The 16759-nt window shown below is 34.8% G+C and overlaps 1 long non-coding RNA gene across 3 annotated transcripts in view; it reads right to left on the reverse strand.

The window, feature by feature from the left end:
- The window catches only part of LOC122056557, a 52414-nt gene extending 38800 nt beyond the window's left edge, over positions 1-13614 (reverse strand). For all 3 annotated transcript variants that reach the window (XR_006133266.1, XR_006133265.1, XR_006133264.1), the window contains exons 1-9: positions 13344-13614; positions 9754-9898; positions 5330-5413; positions 3414-3808; positions 3270-3323; positions 3066-3174; positions 2774-2981; positions 1998-2083; positions 1201-1290 (exon numbers count right to left, since the gene is read on the reverse strand). This is a non-coding gene — a long non-coding RNA (uncharacterized LOC122056557). The remainder of the gene's footprint in view (positions 1-1200; positions 1291-1997; positions 2084-2773; positions 2982-3065; positions 3175-3269; positions 3324-3413; positions 3809-5329; positions 5414-9753; positions 9899-13343) is intronic.
- Positions 13615-16759: the final 3145 nt, after the last annotated feature.

Genomic DNA, 16759 nt, shown 5'->3' on the forward strand with positions numbered 1-16759 from the left:
TGAAAAGTCAAAAAAAAAAATTAGGCCTGTAATTTTTGTAAGACTCAATAAGTCTTACAGTCACTTTAAAGAGAGGATTTTGTGAGAATCACAGGCTATAAAAAGATTTAGGGGTATTAAAAATGAACCTGACCCGACGGCCCAACCCAAGTCGACCCGAAAAAAATCAAGTTCAGATTAGACATTTTCGGGTTCGGGTCGGGTTCAGGTTGAAGGGTTGCAAATTTTTAGGTTGGGTCGGATCGGGTTCGGATTGATCCAAATATAGACTTTTTAGGGTTAAATCAAATTTTATTTTAAAAATTAAGACATTTTTATGTATATTAATATCAATATTTGTATGTTAATAATGAAGTATTGAGATAAAAGTGAAGAATTATAGGAACAATAGTTTAAAAAAAGTCATTTTGACTAGAATTTTCGGGTTATTCAGGTCAGGTTCGGGTTAGTCGGGTTCGGGTATAGGGGTTTTGGATTGAATTCGGGTTTGAGTCGCGTTCGGATTGAGTTAAAAAAAATTCAACCTGACCCAACCCGACCCGATCCATCCGAATTGACACCTTTAAAATGATTCCAATAGCACCTTCAACTTTATATGCATAATTCCAAAGTCTTCAATTACAGATACCATCCATGAAATGCCTTCACTGGAAACCTTAGGATTCTTATGATGCTCTTTTATAATTTTGTAGAGCTTGAACATCAACCTGCATCTTATATACAAATAAAAAAAATTGTAAAAACTAATCAAATTCCTTACTCTATTAAAAATGAGAAAAAACAGTAAGTATCCTTGTAGTTAGATTTGAATTTTAAGGATATTTAATCTAAGGGGATGTTTCTTGCTGACATGCATAAGCGAAAGAGCCACCGATATTAAAATATGAAATCAAGCAATGAAAACCAAATCAAAATCTGAACATATTGATCTCAGATCCTGAAGATTCCCAATTTCCTCTTTAAAAAATAAAAAGCTGCAAAAAACAAATCTTGTCAATGTTATAATGATTGATTGTACGACATATTGAACCATTACAAGTAATGAAAATCTTATAGGTTGTACTACTTTACAATTGATATATGTAATAGAATGACATGTTACAAATAACTAGATTTATCACTTATATTCGTATATGAAAAAGCACACCAAATAGACTAGACAACTAAACATAATAATGACAAGAAAGAGGGATTCATTACCTTCTAGCCGATCCTTCCAAACACTACTCTTTATTTGAGAGACAGTTTCCATCTTTACGCATGATCCCAACAATCTTCCTTCAATTTCCTCTAAACTCATTTCGCAATCAAAGAAATTAAGAACCAAATCAAAAAATAGAGTATTAGCAAAAAAAAAAATACCCAAAAGATTCATTGAATATTTATTCTACATTACATTTACGTATTACCCAAAAGAAAACAAGAGGTCTTTAATTCCAAAAAAAAATATTATTGGAGTTTTGCTGAGACAAATTATCTCGACATCTTCAATCACAACAAAATCCTTCAATTGTTCCACCCCACCTATTGTTTTCGCTTACGGTTTAGCAGTCGCACAATTCTTACTAGGGAGCTAAAAAGATATTCAATCAAATTGAAATCCACTAGTTGGATATGAAAATCACATTACAAATAATATCAGCGCTTGCCAATGTTTGGGTAGGTTTCTTCCCACTAAGCATGCTAGCATTAAACAGCCATATGAATGAGCTATCAGCATGCTCAATAAAATATCATATCAAGAAAGAAAACTTAGAAACCTATATAATGACTAATGAGTTATGAGTTATCTATTGCAATCATTTTATGTTGTTGAAACTCCAACAAAAAGTAGGACAAAATTAGTTAAGTTGTAAAAGAAAAGGGAGAAGCATTCATACAACATCCAAAGGAGAGAGAATGAACACCAAAATCTGACATTCAAATCTAAAAAAAAAATAAAAGAAGAAAGAAGAAGCTCGTCAATAACAACTTTTACCTAGAAAGACAAATCTTACCTTCTTGAGTTTCAAGAAACAAGAGCATCATTCTCTAGTCATCCATAAATGAGCATACATATAGTGCCCATATATTTTAGTCCAACCTTCGAAACATAAAAAAACTCACGATGAACACTTCATGAAAACATACTAATTATAGCATTTCAAATGATTCAAGGGGAAAAAGAAACAAAACCAACCTTGGACATTCTGGCTATTAATCTTGAGCAACTTGGAACATTTTTTAGAACTCAAAAACAAAAAACTCTCTAAAGACTTCACATAGTTGAAATATCAATAAAAGAATATCAAGCCAAAACTATAAAGTGGAAGAAAACAAAAAGGACAAAAGAGGCAACATAACATGTGTCATAAATTTACAAGACTTGATGTCAAGGGCACGAGCATGGATCCAATCTAGTGGCTAAATTTTTAGAATAAAGTTAAGAAAGACTTGGTGGTTCTTTAAGTTTTCATTGATGAAGAATTTATCATATTTGGCACTTTCTTATATCAGTTCTATGATTGACAACCACAATTTAGCAAGGTAATGAAAAAAGAACAAAAATTCGAGGTAATAAAAAAAATCAATTTATTTTGCACAATTCAATTCTAATGACAATAGATAAAAGAAAAAAAAATCCGATATGGAAAAAAATTTAAAACATAATTGATTGTATAATAGATAAAAGGAAATTCCAATTAAAAAATGATCGCCTCCTTTCATAGCAAAAAGTAATTGATCTATTGGCCACAATGAAGCAACCCTACGGGATGGGAGTGAAGTGGTTTACAGCTGCATTTTGAATCTACATGAAGCTTTGCACCGGATGCCAGCAACTAGGACACCATGTAGCGCACTGTAATGCCTCCCGGAATCCCCAAACAATGAATACAATTGTTGGGAACCATGAAGACCTGGATAGTGCTGCTAATGAGGCTAGTAATGAGACAACACAAGTCCTGTGATAGAGGGAACAACCCGACAGAATAGTCAACCACCTACACATCAGCAAACAGACAATGACTATAACATCAACGTTTCACTACCACTGATATTAGAAGATCTTGAGGAGAATGACCCACCGACCCTGGTGTGCACAGATGGTCTGAACCAGAAGGACATGTGCCCACTTGGGGACAGTAACGATTTAAAGTTGTCCCAACCTCTGACAGTCTCAAATGAGGAAGCTACCTGAAAATTAGATTCTAAGAAAGGTTCATATACTCACTCAAGGGAAGTCATCACAACATAAGGGAACTTTTAAATAAAGCAAGAGCTGATCCTACAAGGCATTCTGATACAATTGCAGCAACTGCAAGACGCCTAGTGACTGATAAAATCTTTGACATGCAAGAAAAAGAATTTGAGAAATAGTTTCAGCAATCATAAATACAGGAGTTCAAAGGATGGAACCCAATTGCAAAAGCTACCGTTCAATGCTGCCTGAGCACACGCAGGGGCTACCATTTCAACGACTGCATTCACTATTTGGTGTAGCTCATGTGTCAAAAAAAAAAAAAAAGAATTAGAAAGCATGGTAACTAACTCATCGATAATGAGAATGTGTTTGTTCTGAGCATAATTATCTTTCCATATTCCAGTTATAGATTATAAGTCACTAGGTGAATGTATCTTATTCAATTCCAAAGCCTTGCACCTTCAAAAAATATATAAGCAATGAAAAAATTAAAAAGTCATACATATCTAGTGAAGTATGTATAAGCAATGATAGCATTATCCAATTCTCAAGTACTGAAGTCACTTGAGCATTAACCAACATGCCAGGAACCAATAGGTCAATTGAGAGACTTTTAAGATCTTTAACCTACGATAGAAAATCAAGACAAACAATAATTAGATTAAATATTAAAACATAGACAAATGAAAGACTAAAACAAACAACACATTTTGCGACCACATCAGGATTAGAATCATCATAGAGAACAGGTCGAGCTTTATCAAAGCTTTTAACATAACACTATATAAATTGTCTCACAGTAAGCATATTGGAAGAAGAAAAGTGGAGAGCAATATTTCTTCATGAATCAATAAAATCACAGTCAGAAAAATGAAATAAATAATAGCGACAGAAGATAGAAAAAACTATACATGGAACAAAAAAATCGAAAGATACTTTCCTAGAGAAAATAGGCAAATGAAAACTTCCCGCCAAGAATGACCAACCATAAAAGTACATATCTGAAATACTTATCAGATATCATCAAACAGCACATTGTTGACATGATCAAAAAAACCATTTAAAGTTCAAATAGTAACCAAACAACCGATAGGCCAAAACATAGAACAAAAAATAAAACTAGAAGCATAGAATTAATTTACCTTATATATATGTTCATATGATTATAATTTAAAACTGCATAGAATTATTTATCATGGCTGAGATACTGCAACAATGACATATCAATAAATCTTTAGACAATAATGGTATATCACAATTTGTTCGTTACGTCCACTCATAAGAAATTCCTTTCAAACATAATCCTAATATCAATCAAACTAATTGTTAAATCATAAGCATTCTTTCAAACTGCAAATCAAATATGAGTGCTCGAGTGATCAATTCAAAACATCACAAAGTACTAAGCTTTATAGTCACAGTTTCTAAGAAATCTAGGTAAAAGAATTGGAAAGACAACCACCCAAACTCAAAATTAATTGAAAACCAAGATTTCAATGATGATAAAGGAAATCATCATATGGAATGTGCATCAAAATAGTACATTCAAAAAAATAAAAAGATGACTAAATGATTTGGTCCATGCGCCTTTCATACATGTTGCTAGGCAGAAAAGAACTTAATATAGTCAATAGTCCTCTCAATACATACCCCATCAAACATAATAATCTTCCTTGAGGAAGAAAAAAAACGTGTCAGTAACTTAGGAACAAGGAGAAGACAAACTGAAAGTTCAAAAAAAGACGAGACATAAAAAAAGATTATGCTGCTTAATTATATGTATTCAGAAAGATAAATATTTAGAAAGCAGCAAAACTGGAACCATGGAACCATCTTGTCGTGCTTTACTTAAACCAAGTGCATCAATTTTCACAATGGTAAAGTTGTTGCTTTGTGACCAAAAGGTCACGGATTCGAATCCTAGAAACAACCTTTTGCAAAAAGCAGAGTAAAGTTGCATACAATGGATCCTTCCCCGGACCCCGCATAGCGGGAGCTTCGTGCACCGGGCTGCCCTTTTTTTTTATTAGAAATTATTAATGAAAAGAGTGATAAACACACAGAAAAAAAAGATACAATACCAAAAGCATGACAATATATCAAGAAATTATAAAATCTTAAGTAATAATCTGATGTGAAAGAACATACATATAAAATAGACGTGATGTTCGGGTAACAGCTGATCGACGTGATGTTGAAATGCACCATACATCATTAGGATATCTAGAACACCTACATCACAAATGCTGACAGAATTTAAGCAACAAAAAATTTAACTAGTTAGAAGGAACATATTTACTTTCTACAAACTTCAACACAGCATAAGTGAACCTACTTAATTGTCATCGAATTCACACCATTATTGAAAGCGATGATTGTTAATCCGGGAACATAAATTTATTAACATGTGACTGAGATTATAAAGTTGAAATGCTTATACAAAAAATTATAGGATTCAATAACCTAAAAATAATGATAACAATTAGTTTGGTAGATTATATATGAGCTACTACCATGGAGTAAAAAAATAAAAAGAAACCCTCTTTTCCAATCCTGCCCCAACCGGTGAGAGGAACCAGATCCTTGGTTATGAGGAAAATAATAAAAATGTTAAGATTACCAAAATATCCATTTCATTAGGATTGAGATGAAAGGACTCGATCCTACAACTAAGAATAATAATAAGAATGTCCAGAATACCAGAATATCCATTTCCTTTGGACCAAGGAGAAAAATAATAATAATAATAATAATAATAATAATAATAAAATCTGTATGTACCAGAATTATAATCCAACTGAGAAAAAGAGCTCGATCCCACGGTCATTAAGATAATAAGAAGAAGAATGCCTAAATACCAACGATTTGCTGTTAAGAATAAGAATGCTAGAATACCCATCTCGACCGATGGGAAGAGCTCAATCACTATATCAGGAGGATAATAACAAGAAAGCTAAATAATCTCCCAATCGAATAAAGGAGTTTGATCCCTGGTAGGAGGATGACAACTAAAAAACCAAGAATACCAGAAGTCTAATAATGTCCTAATAGAGCATATCAATAATATCCCAGTCAGAGAGAGGAGCTCAATCACAATAACAGGAGGAATAACTAGAAAGCCAAGAATACCAGAAGTCCAATAATGTCCCGACCGAGGAAAGGAATTTGATCTCTTGGTCGGGAGGAAGACAACTAGAAAACCAAGAATACCAGAAGTCAAATAATGTCCCAGTCGGGGAGAGGAGCTCAATCACTAACAGGAGGATAATAATCAGAAAGCCAAAAATACCTGAAGTCCAATAATGTCCCAACCGAGGAAAGGAATTCGATTCCTTGGTCGGGAGGATGACAACTAAAAATCAAGAATACCATAAGTCCAATAATACCAGAAGAGCATATCAATAATGTCCCAGTCGGGGAGAGGAGCTCAATCACTATAACAGGAGGATAATAACGAAAAAACCAAGAATACCAGAAGTCCAATTGTCTCAGTCGGAGAGAGGAGTTCAATCACAATAACAGGAGGAATAACTAGAAAACCAAGAATACCAGAAGTCCAATAATGTCCCAGTTGGAGAGAGGAGCTCAATCACAATAACAGGAGGAATAACTAGAAAACCAAGAATACCAGAAGTCCAATAATGTCCCAGTTGGAGAGAGGAGCTCAATCACAATAACAGGAGGAATAACTAGAAAACCAAGAATACCAGAAGTCCAATAATGTCCCAGTTGGAGAGAGGAGCTCAATCACAATAACAGGAGGAATAACTAGAAAGCCAAGAATACCAAAAGTCCAATAATGTCCCAGTTGGAGAGAGGAGCTCAATCACAATAACAGGAGGAATAACTAGAAAGCCAAGAATACCAGAAGTCCAATAATGTCCCAGCCGGGGAGAGGAGCTCGATAATAATCAGAAAGCCAAGAATACCTGAAGTCCAATAATGTCCCAACCGAGGAAAGGAATTCGATCCCTTGGTCGGGAGGATGACAACTAAAAATCAAGAATACCAGAAGTCCAATAATGTCCCAATAGAGCATATCAATAATGTCCCAGCCGGGGAGAGGAGCTCAATCACTATAACAGGAGGATAATAACTATAACAGGAGGATAATAACGAGAAAACCAACAATACCATAAGTCCAATAATGTCCCAGTCGGAGAGAGGAGCTTAATCACAATAACAAGAGGAATAACTAGAAAGCCAAGAATACCAGAAGTCCAATAATGTCCCGACCGAGGAAAGGAATTCGATCTCTTGGTCGGGAGGAAGACAACTAGAAAACCAAGAATACCAGAAGTCCAATAATGTCCCAGCCGGGGAGAGGAGCTCAATAGAGGATAATAATCAGAAAGCCAAGAATACCTGAAGTCCAATAATGTCCCAACTGAGGAAAGGAATTCGATCCCTCGGTCGGGAGGATGACAACTAAAAATCAAGAATACCAGAAGTCCAATAATATCCCAATAGAGCATATCAATAATGTCCCAGCCGGGTAGAGGAGCTCAATCACTATAACAGGAGGATAATAACGAGAAAACCAAGAATACCAGAAGTCTAATAATGTCCCGACCGAGGAAAGGAGTTTGAGCCCTTAGTCGGGAGAATGATAACCAGAAAGCCAAGAATATCAGAAGTCCAGTAATGTCCCGACTGAGGAAAGGAATTTGATCCCTTGGTCGGGAGGATGACAACTAGAAAACCAAGAATACCAAAAGTCCATAATGTCCCAATAGAGCATATCAATAATGTCCCGGCCGAAGAGGAGCTCAATCACTATAATAGGAGGACAATAATGTCCCAACCGAGGAAAGGAGTTTGATCTCTTAGTCGGGAAGATGATAACAAGAAAGCCAAGAATATCATAAGTCCAATAATATCCCAACCAAGGAAAGGAGTTTGATCCCTTGGTCAGGAGGACGACGACTAAAAAACCAAGAATATCAGAAGTCCAATAATGTCCAAATAGCATACCAATATGTCCCGACTGGGAAAGGAGCTCAATCACTATATTGGGAGGATGATAACCAGAAAACCAAGAATACCACAAGTCCAAAAATGTCACGACCGAGTAGATAAATTAGGTACAATATTAAAAATTCCGATAAGACTAGAAGACGAGTCACATCTGGGATAGAATACTAATGAGATTAGAAAACCAATCCACTAGGGAATATTTGTGAAAAAAGACTAGCCCAGGCCCGGGTATATGTCGAAGATATAAGAAAACCAAGATCACCTAATAATATCGAGAAGTCTAATAGGATAATAATTCCAATCCCTCCCAGAGATAGTAAGTGAAAAAACCAAAAGATCTGAAAAACTAATGTTGTTGAGGGTTATTAGTAAGATCAGAAAACCAATCCCCTAGGAGAATATTAATAAGATATGGATAAGATTATAAAATTAATCCTACTCGGGGTGCAGACCAATACAATCAGAAAAACCAATCCCGCAAGGGAATATTAATAAGATCATAAAAGCAATCCCGATAGGGAATAACTTAGAAGTCAAATAAGATAAGAAATTCAATCCGCATTATAAGATACTATAGCTTGGAGGTTGTTATTCTCAAATAAATAGAGATTCTGCTATAGACAATTATTAGTAGAGACTCCTATACTTCAACCAACATGGAATATTATAGGTTAACATGGTTTTTGGCTTAATCAAATTGCTTCATTAATATATAATCTATATCCCCTATACAACAACAATCAAGCCTTATTGGCAGGGTCGGCTAATCAAAATCCTCTATGGAACTAAATATTCTCCTCTTACATGTAAATGATAGAATTCAGATGTAAACAGTTCAAATACATACAATAATAAATAATGCAATTAATACTAACCAATACCATTTTTCAGCATGAATTCTCGCTAAGTCTATTGATCCATGCTAGCCATATATAACAATGCAATACATACACTTAATTTGCAAATCAATTAAGCCCATTGCTAAAATTAAGATAGCACCACTAATTCTCCTTCACAATCAATAGCAGAAAAATTAATAAATTCCGAATGTATACATCAAGCATCATGTGTCTACATTTGTTGCCATTTAAAAGTTCAAATAGATGTGATTGATTGAACGTATAATCAAAAATAAATCAACATATATCCATTTCAAAATGAACAACCGACGAGGACTAACAAAAACCTATATTGTATTAGTAAACTTTTAACAAAGCACAAGCCTGATCATATAGCTGATAAAAAAATGACTCTGATCAAAGCTTAATCAAAATAGCCAAGAGTGAACTTAATTGATTCCTGATCATATAGCTGATAAAAAATTGTTTCATTGAAATTAGCACAAACCTGTTCCTTGTTAGATTGATCCTCATAATCAAATAGAAAGCACATATGAAAATAACTATTGTAAGAAGAACCTTAGAGGACTCATTCTGAATTTCTAAACTCACTTTCTATATTTCATACCAATAAAGACCAGAAACATATGAGACCAAAAGAAGGTGAAATCACAATTAATTAAGCTAAAGAACCAACTATAGAAATGTCAAAGCAATTATTATAAAATCAATCAGAAACGAGAGCAAAAAAAAAACCTGGATGTAAATGGCAGCTCTATGCTCCTTGATGTGCATATATTTCTGTAGGCCAAGGAAACCATGAATAATAAATTGGAGTACGACAACAACTGAATGAATATACATGAAGCCATCCCCGAACATGCAAAAAATTCTGGCCAACCTAAGAAAAACAAAGAAATGTCATGCAATTTGATATCTCAATAAAATTATGCTATGCACATAAGGGATCAATATATATAACGAATTGCAACCCAAGAGAATAAAGTAGAAAAAATTATATAATCAAAAAGTGGAACTCATGTTATCACATTAATTCACTTCTATCCAATGAAATTTAAAAATTATATCCGCAACATGGATCGAGTACTTCATTAGTGACTACCACAATGCTCGTACTCTACAAAGAAGTTTGTAAATATTCCTTGGACCTGGAAAAAAATAATAATTAGCTTTTAAAAAAGCCAATTTCTTCAAAACACTTCAGATTAAAAAAAAAAGTAAACATTTGATGCCCACAAAAGCTTCCACAATGCTATTTAGACTTAGAACTATGCATTTTATAGAAAAAGAATTTCTGCAAAGTACCTATTGTAATTGCAGCAATTGCAACAACTCTAGTGACAAAAAACTCCATGACTAACCAAAATTTTGAAGTGGTTCTAAATTATCTTTGCAACATTTTCCAAAACCCCATTTCTCCGTGCATCTAAACTGCAATCTAACCAGCTCTACGAATGATTTTAGGCTCCCAAAGAAGGAAAAGACAAATACTTCTTGTAAGCTCATAAAGATATATGGCCTTAGATTTAACAACTGTAAAGACATCAACACAATTGTTACATGTTTTTACTTACAGTGGCTTCAGACAAATCTTGCAAAACATGAAAGAGGACGAGTTAAAAGAAAATTAACTAAGAACTTTACCTACTAGTTACATGTGATTAACTTTCAAGATAAAGATTATTTTTTAGAAAAGATAATCACATGATGGCTGAGTGCAACAATGAAACCAATAGCGGTGTCAATGGGATGATGTTAAATACGTAGGTACAAGAACAATTCAAAGTTTAGAAGATATGTTATACTTGACCCAAGGACTAACTTCCAAGAGAATGTGAAGGACATAAAGTATCCTCCAATGCTATAAGAATAGACAAAAGTAGTATTACAATACTGAAGCACTTATTGCACCTATTTAGTTAGGGAAAAGTATGAACATAGATCATGATCTAGAAAAAAAAATAAGATTTTTGACATGTCAAACCCTCAAAATCACAAGAAGGTTGGATAATGAAATGGAATAAAGTTCTCTCGGTTCACTATTAGCAGCACGAAATGACTCATCTGCAATGTGTAGCCAAAAACTGATCATGTACGGTCAATTCCAACTACAAACAGCAAATACTTTTAAAGTGTATACTTTTAAAGTGTATGATACACAACTAATAACATAAAAAGAGAATTGAAAGTAATAGCCTACAAAAAATTAACAGAGATGGACTAAAAGGGAAAGTGTCCATAAGGAGCATGATACTCAGTTGAAGACAAGGAAATTCTTTTATAAAAAACTGAAATGCCCATCTAAATTTACCTACATAAAAGAGTTGACAAGGAACATATCTGGACAACATTATTGCAAAAGAAAAACTTCAATATTATGCTGAAGATAAACGACCATGCTCATAACCTTGATTTATTGTGTATTACCAAGATCTTCCTAGCACTCTGGATGTCAGTCAAGCTACAAAGGTTGTTTTCCTTGCAACATTTTGTAGAAAAAGGAAATTTTCTTAACAAATAAAATAAAATGTAACTCTGGAAAATCAAAATTACTCAACAGAGTCATGTCATGGAAATTCCAATACCAAGAATATGTAAAGACTCAAAACATCAAAGAATTGCAAGCATCCATAGCAGTAAAGAGGAAGAAAAAGGAGAGGAGTGAAGAAGTAACCCAAGATCTTGCACATAACTAGGTCTCATATGGGCCTTCAACTATCCATGGAAAGGAACAAGGAAAATGAAGTTGGTTTCAATTTGTCTAATTGAAATAAAAATGAAAAGAATGCATCCAAAAGTCAATACCTTGCTATACAACTCAGGCTTCTATCAAAGAAACAGAATTATCTGGACCAGATCATTGAATGATTCATTTACCACCCTTCCTTTCGTGGAGAGAAAGAAAGTACAATGGTATTTTGTTGCTTTATATATTTATCTCTTTGAAGATATAGAATCCTAAAATTCCTTTTGAATACGACAAACTAACATTATCAGATATGATGAAAGTAAAGGGACTATTCATGGAGGCAGAGCATGGACCTATCACAAACAACCTCAAAGAGCTGAATTGCACCTAAGTTGCCTTAGACAACTTAGGCTAAGATTCTCGGTTCCATTAAATTAATAGGATGTCATAAGATCAAATGGAAAAGAAATCTTGGAAGGGGAAAATAAAATGTTTAAGTGTGCATACAAATTACTTACTACAAAAAATATTTTCAAGAAACTAAATGTCGAAGAATGTTATTAAGCTAACCCACATGTGTGTTGATTCAGACTAGAACTTTAAATTATACCTAACATTCTGTAATAAAATTTCTTATGACAACTGAACATCACAAACTGAGAAAGGAAATTTTTTCCCTTTTTCTTCAAGAGCAGCTTATACCTTAGAGATCATCTTGGTGTTCTGAGTAATCAAAGTTTAACACCATCATGTTGTGGTAAGTTATAAAAGGTATTATCTGTGAACGTATCTAGAAACCAAAAAAAAATAAAAACTCTACTAAAGTAAATTTAACACACATTATTAAGAGCCTTGCACAATAACTTTAAATGGAATCATCTGGGTATATATAACTTAACCCACCCACTCACACTAGGGATTATCACCAAGTTACGGCTCTCTAAAAAGGTTTTTTTTATACAATACAAATATTTAGATTTGGAAAATTCAACAAGAAATATTCACATAATGTATTGTCACTCAGTCTTTGCTCTCATTACCAAACATATAGCAAAATTGATAAGACAAGCTGTCTTGATTGAAGGATTCCTCACCAGTCTTTGTTGTACCACATAATGTGAGCAACAACGAAGCAGTGAGTAAAAATGCAGTTAAGAGAAATCCAGGCATTATAGATCCGAAAAAAATTACCACAGCACAAAAGATACCTGCAATAACCAAACCCATACGTCCTAAGTCAAAGAAACAAACACAAGCATAAGTTGGGAACCTAGTAAAATTACATCAACTTGTGTGACAGAAGTTACATTAACTCGCAGAAAATAACATGAATTTCAAAGGTAAAGAAGCAATAAAACAAACGTTACATAAACTCGCAGAAAATAACATGAATTTCAAAGGTAAAGAAGCGATAAAACAAAGTGAATGTTTGCACAAATGGCTCTACTACCCAGTACAAACCAAGAAAAGGAAACAAAACCAAAACGAAATCGGACAAAGAAATTATGAGAATTCACTACAATAAGCAGCCAATCACAATACTAGGGCATCGAACAAAAATGCCCAAATCCCACAACACGAAGCAAGATTTCTGGCATCGGAAAAAAAACAGGGAGCAGGAAGCGGGATTGGATACCTTGCCCCCGGTGCCCATCACAGCTCGCGTCGCTGAAGCTCCTCTTCACGCAACGAGTCGAGCGGAAGGGAGGAAACCCGAAAATTGGAAAATGGGCCGGCAGAAGGGGAGGAGGCGAGGAAGCGGGGTGGACGGAGTAGAAACCGAGGAGAAAACCCGACGCAAGGAGAAGCCCGACTCAACCTCTTCTTTCCCCTTCGACTCCGTGTGACGAGGAAAGGGGCGATGTGGGAGATGGAGGGGCAAAGCGATGACCTGCCTCTCACGCAACGGCATTATAGCACGCTAACGGTCATATGCTTTATTATTAATTGTCATGTAAAAAAATTAAGAAATTTGTTGATTTTAAAACAAAATAAAGATAAATTGATTGATGATTATAATTAGATATTTAATTATGAAAATTTAAATAAATAATTTTAAATAAATTTTAACTTGATAATAATTATATATTAAATTATTTTTAAAAATATTAAATAATTAATCACATATAAATATTTTTTAATTTTAAAAATTATATATTTATCAAATTAAATATTTAAATAAAATATATAAAGTCAACCAGATTGTCTAATGTTGCAAATCAAGAAGTAGCTGTACAGATTCGAAATCAGAATATATGGTCAATATACGGTCTAGTAGCAGAGTATCACATATAAATATTTTTTAATTTTAAAAATTATATATTTATCAAATTAAATATTTAAATAAAATATATAAAGTCAACCAGATTGTCTAATGTTGCAAATCAAGAAGTAGCTGTACAGATTCGAAATCAGAATATATGGTCAATATACGGTCTAGTAGCAGAGTATCAGATTTCAGAAATCAAACTCACTGGAGTTGCATACTTTGTGGCAGGCTTGTGTTCATGATTTTTTATCTTGGAATGGATGAGTAATTGACGTTGTTCAGCCTTTATATGAGATACCGCAGTAAATGTTGATCCTCACTTACATTGTTGTTGTACTTGTAACAAGAATGGTGTATCAGGAATATTGCTCTTTTAGTCTTTGTAGCTCCTGGAATTTGCTTAGATTCTAGAACACTATGTCGGTATTAATTTTTGTGCCCTAGATGCTTTCCTGTCACCAATTCTGATTGCATTGATAATTGCTTCTGTTCAAATTCAAGACTATCTAAAGTTACTGTACTTCTGGATTGCTTTAATTCATGATTTGCTGCAACAATGATTTGTAGCACTGTCTCACTCACACTGAGCTAGATCCCTGCGTTGAATTTCTGCTGCTTTGAACTCTAAAATTCTGAACTAGAGCCTGCTTGTTTTCTAGATTGAGATGTTGTCGAACTTATCCAAATCATAAAATTATATTGTTATATTTCTCTAAGACTTTCCCTTAGCTTGGAGCTTAGATATTTTCATGACTAGATATTTTATGTCATGAAACCTCATTTAATGTATCAAATTTCTCTTAAAACATCAACTACTAAAACTGATTGCAAGTATTGATTGATATGTGCCTACGTAGGTTGACTCAGTGGTACTTTCAGGTGGTGTTATTGCAATAGATTATAGGATCAATTCCTAATGTGTGAAATACATCACAGGTCACTTAATCCCATGTAAAGGATCATTGTACTAGGCGAAATCCTAATGATTTACCTCCCTTCCAAATAGCATGGGGTAGTCCGGAAAGGACACACGGTGTAAGGATTATCACCTTTTTCTACAGTTAGTATTGATTGATATGCACTCCAAATTTTGGGGTGCAATCCCAGCTACCGTAGAGCAAGAATTAAGTAATCTTCTCTGATGCGGTGTTGAGGAGGGACCCCATCCTGCTACCACGGTGGAGGTCAAAGGAGGTCAAAGTCAAGACGGTCAACACGTATAGGGCATTGACTGGTCGAGCGAAGCATTCCCCGACCGGGAGAAAGGATCTGATCCACCGTTGCCCTCGACATGGGGAGCAGTCAAAGATCCGACGCTCAAGGGAGAACGACGTGCAGAAGCCGAGCCAAGCGACTACCCCGCTCGATCGAGCAACAAACTCAACATCAACCCAGCAAGCAGACAGTGAGTTTCCGGCCGAGTGGCAATCCTGTTGGGAATTTCGGGCCGCAAAAACTGCTTTTTCGCGTTGCGGAAACCCCGATTCCCATGCCACCGGATTCGTGCGAAGTAAAATAAAACAAAATTTTACGTGTACGAGTTTCTTACCTCTAGATCTACACTAGAACTACATGATTGAGAGATTTTACCCTTGATGCGATGCCCTTCGCAATCCCGCTCGTCCAAAGGTTCGCTGGATCTCAAGATCGTCAAGTGTACGATCCTCTATGCGTATCCACATGAACAAACTAGGTGGAGAAGACCAAACAAAGGTGTGCTAGCACCTTAGGTGGTTCGGCCAAGGAGGAGGAGAGGGAGAGCAAGAAGATGAGATGAGGAAGAAGAAGGAATGAATTGGCTTGAATAAAAAAAAAAAATCAATTTCATTCATCCTTAAGTGGCCGGCCACATTAAGGAGTGTAACCTCCTTTCTCATTTAATGTGGTCATTAAAGAGGAGATTTGTAACCTCCATGAGGTGGCACACACATGTGCTAAACTTAATGATGTGTAACACCATTATTGGCCACTTAATGCCAACTCACAAATGAGGTGGCATATAGTCAAGTCAAACTTGACTTTTCATCTTCCTCTCAAGTCAAGTCAAACTTGACATTATAACTCCCATGGTTGATCAAATCCAACCATTTGATTCAAGCCAATTTAATATAATGGATCTAATTCATTTAATTAAATTGATTCAATGAGTCATAATCTAAATTAGACTCATTGAACACATGAATCAAATTGAGTCTAACTCAATTAGTTCAATTAGGATTACTCTTAATCCAATTTGATTCATCACATGAATCTAATCATCTTGGTTCATCATATGAACCTAATCTCCATCTAATTGTCCTTTATGTGTGACCCTATAGGTTCTTGTAACGTTGGCAATGCTTCTAAACTCATTTAGAAGCATAAGTAATGAGCGGTATCTAACAACACATCATTACTACCCAAGTTACAAGAATGTTAAGATCCAACATCACCTTGTGACTACTAATTGTGACTCCTCACAATATATGACATTGTCCTTCTATCCTAGACATTTAGATTGATCAATGTGAGGCATAGACTGTGTCATCCTCTAATCAATCTAAATCTTGAACTCCAAGTAGACTCATTCAATCAAATGAGCTCAATACTCATATTGACTCATTTGGGCATGGTCATGCACTTCGTGGTCTCACTCTATCAAGAATATCGATGTCGCTCCCGTCATATAGGAGGGATAGATTCCATCTACATCACTCACATCCCTCTGCATAATTCGTTACATATCCAGTAATCGCCTTTATAGTTCACCCAGTTACGGGTGACGTTTGACGAAGCCAAAGTAC

This window comes from Zingiber officinale, chromosome 3B, assembly GCF_018446385.1.
Source record: "Zingiber officinale cultivar Zhangliang chromosome 3B, Zo_v1.1, whole genome shotgun sequence".
Taxonomy (NCBI): domain Eukaryota; kingdom Viridiplantae; phylum Streptophyta; class Magnoliopsida; order Zingiberales; family Zingiberaceae; genus Zingiber; species Zingiber officinale.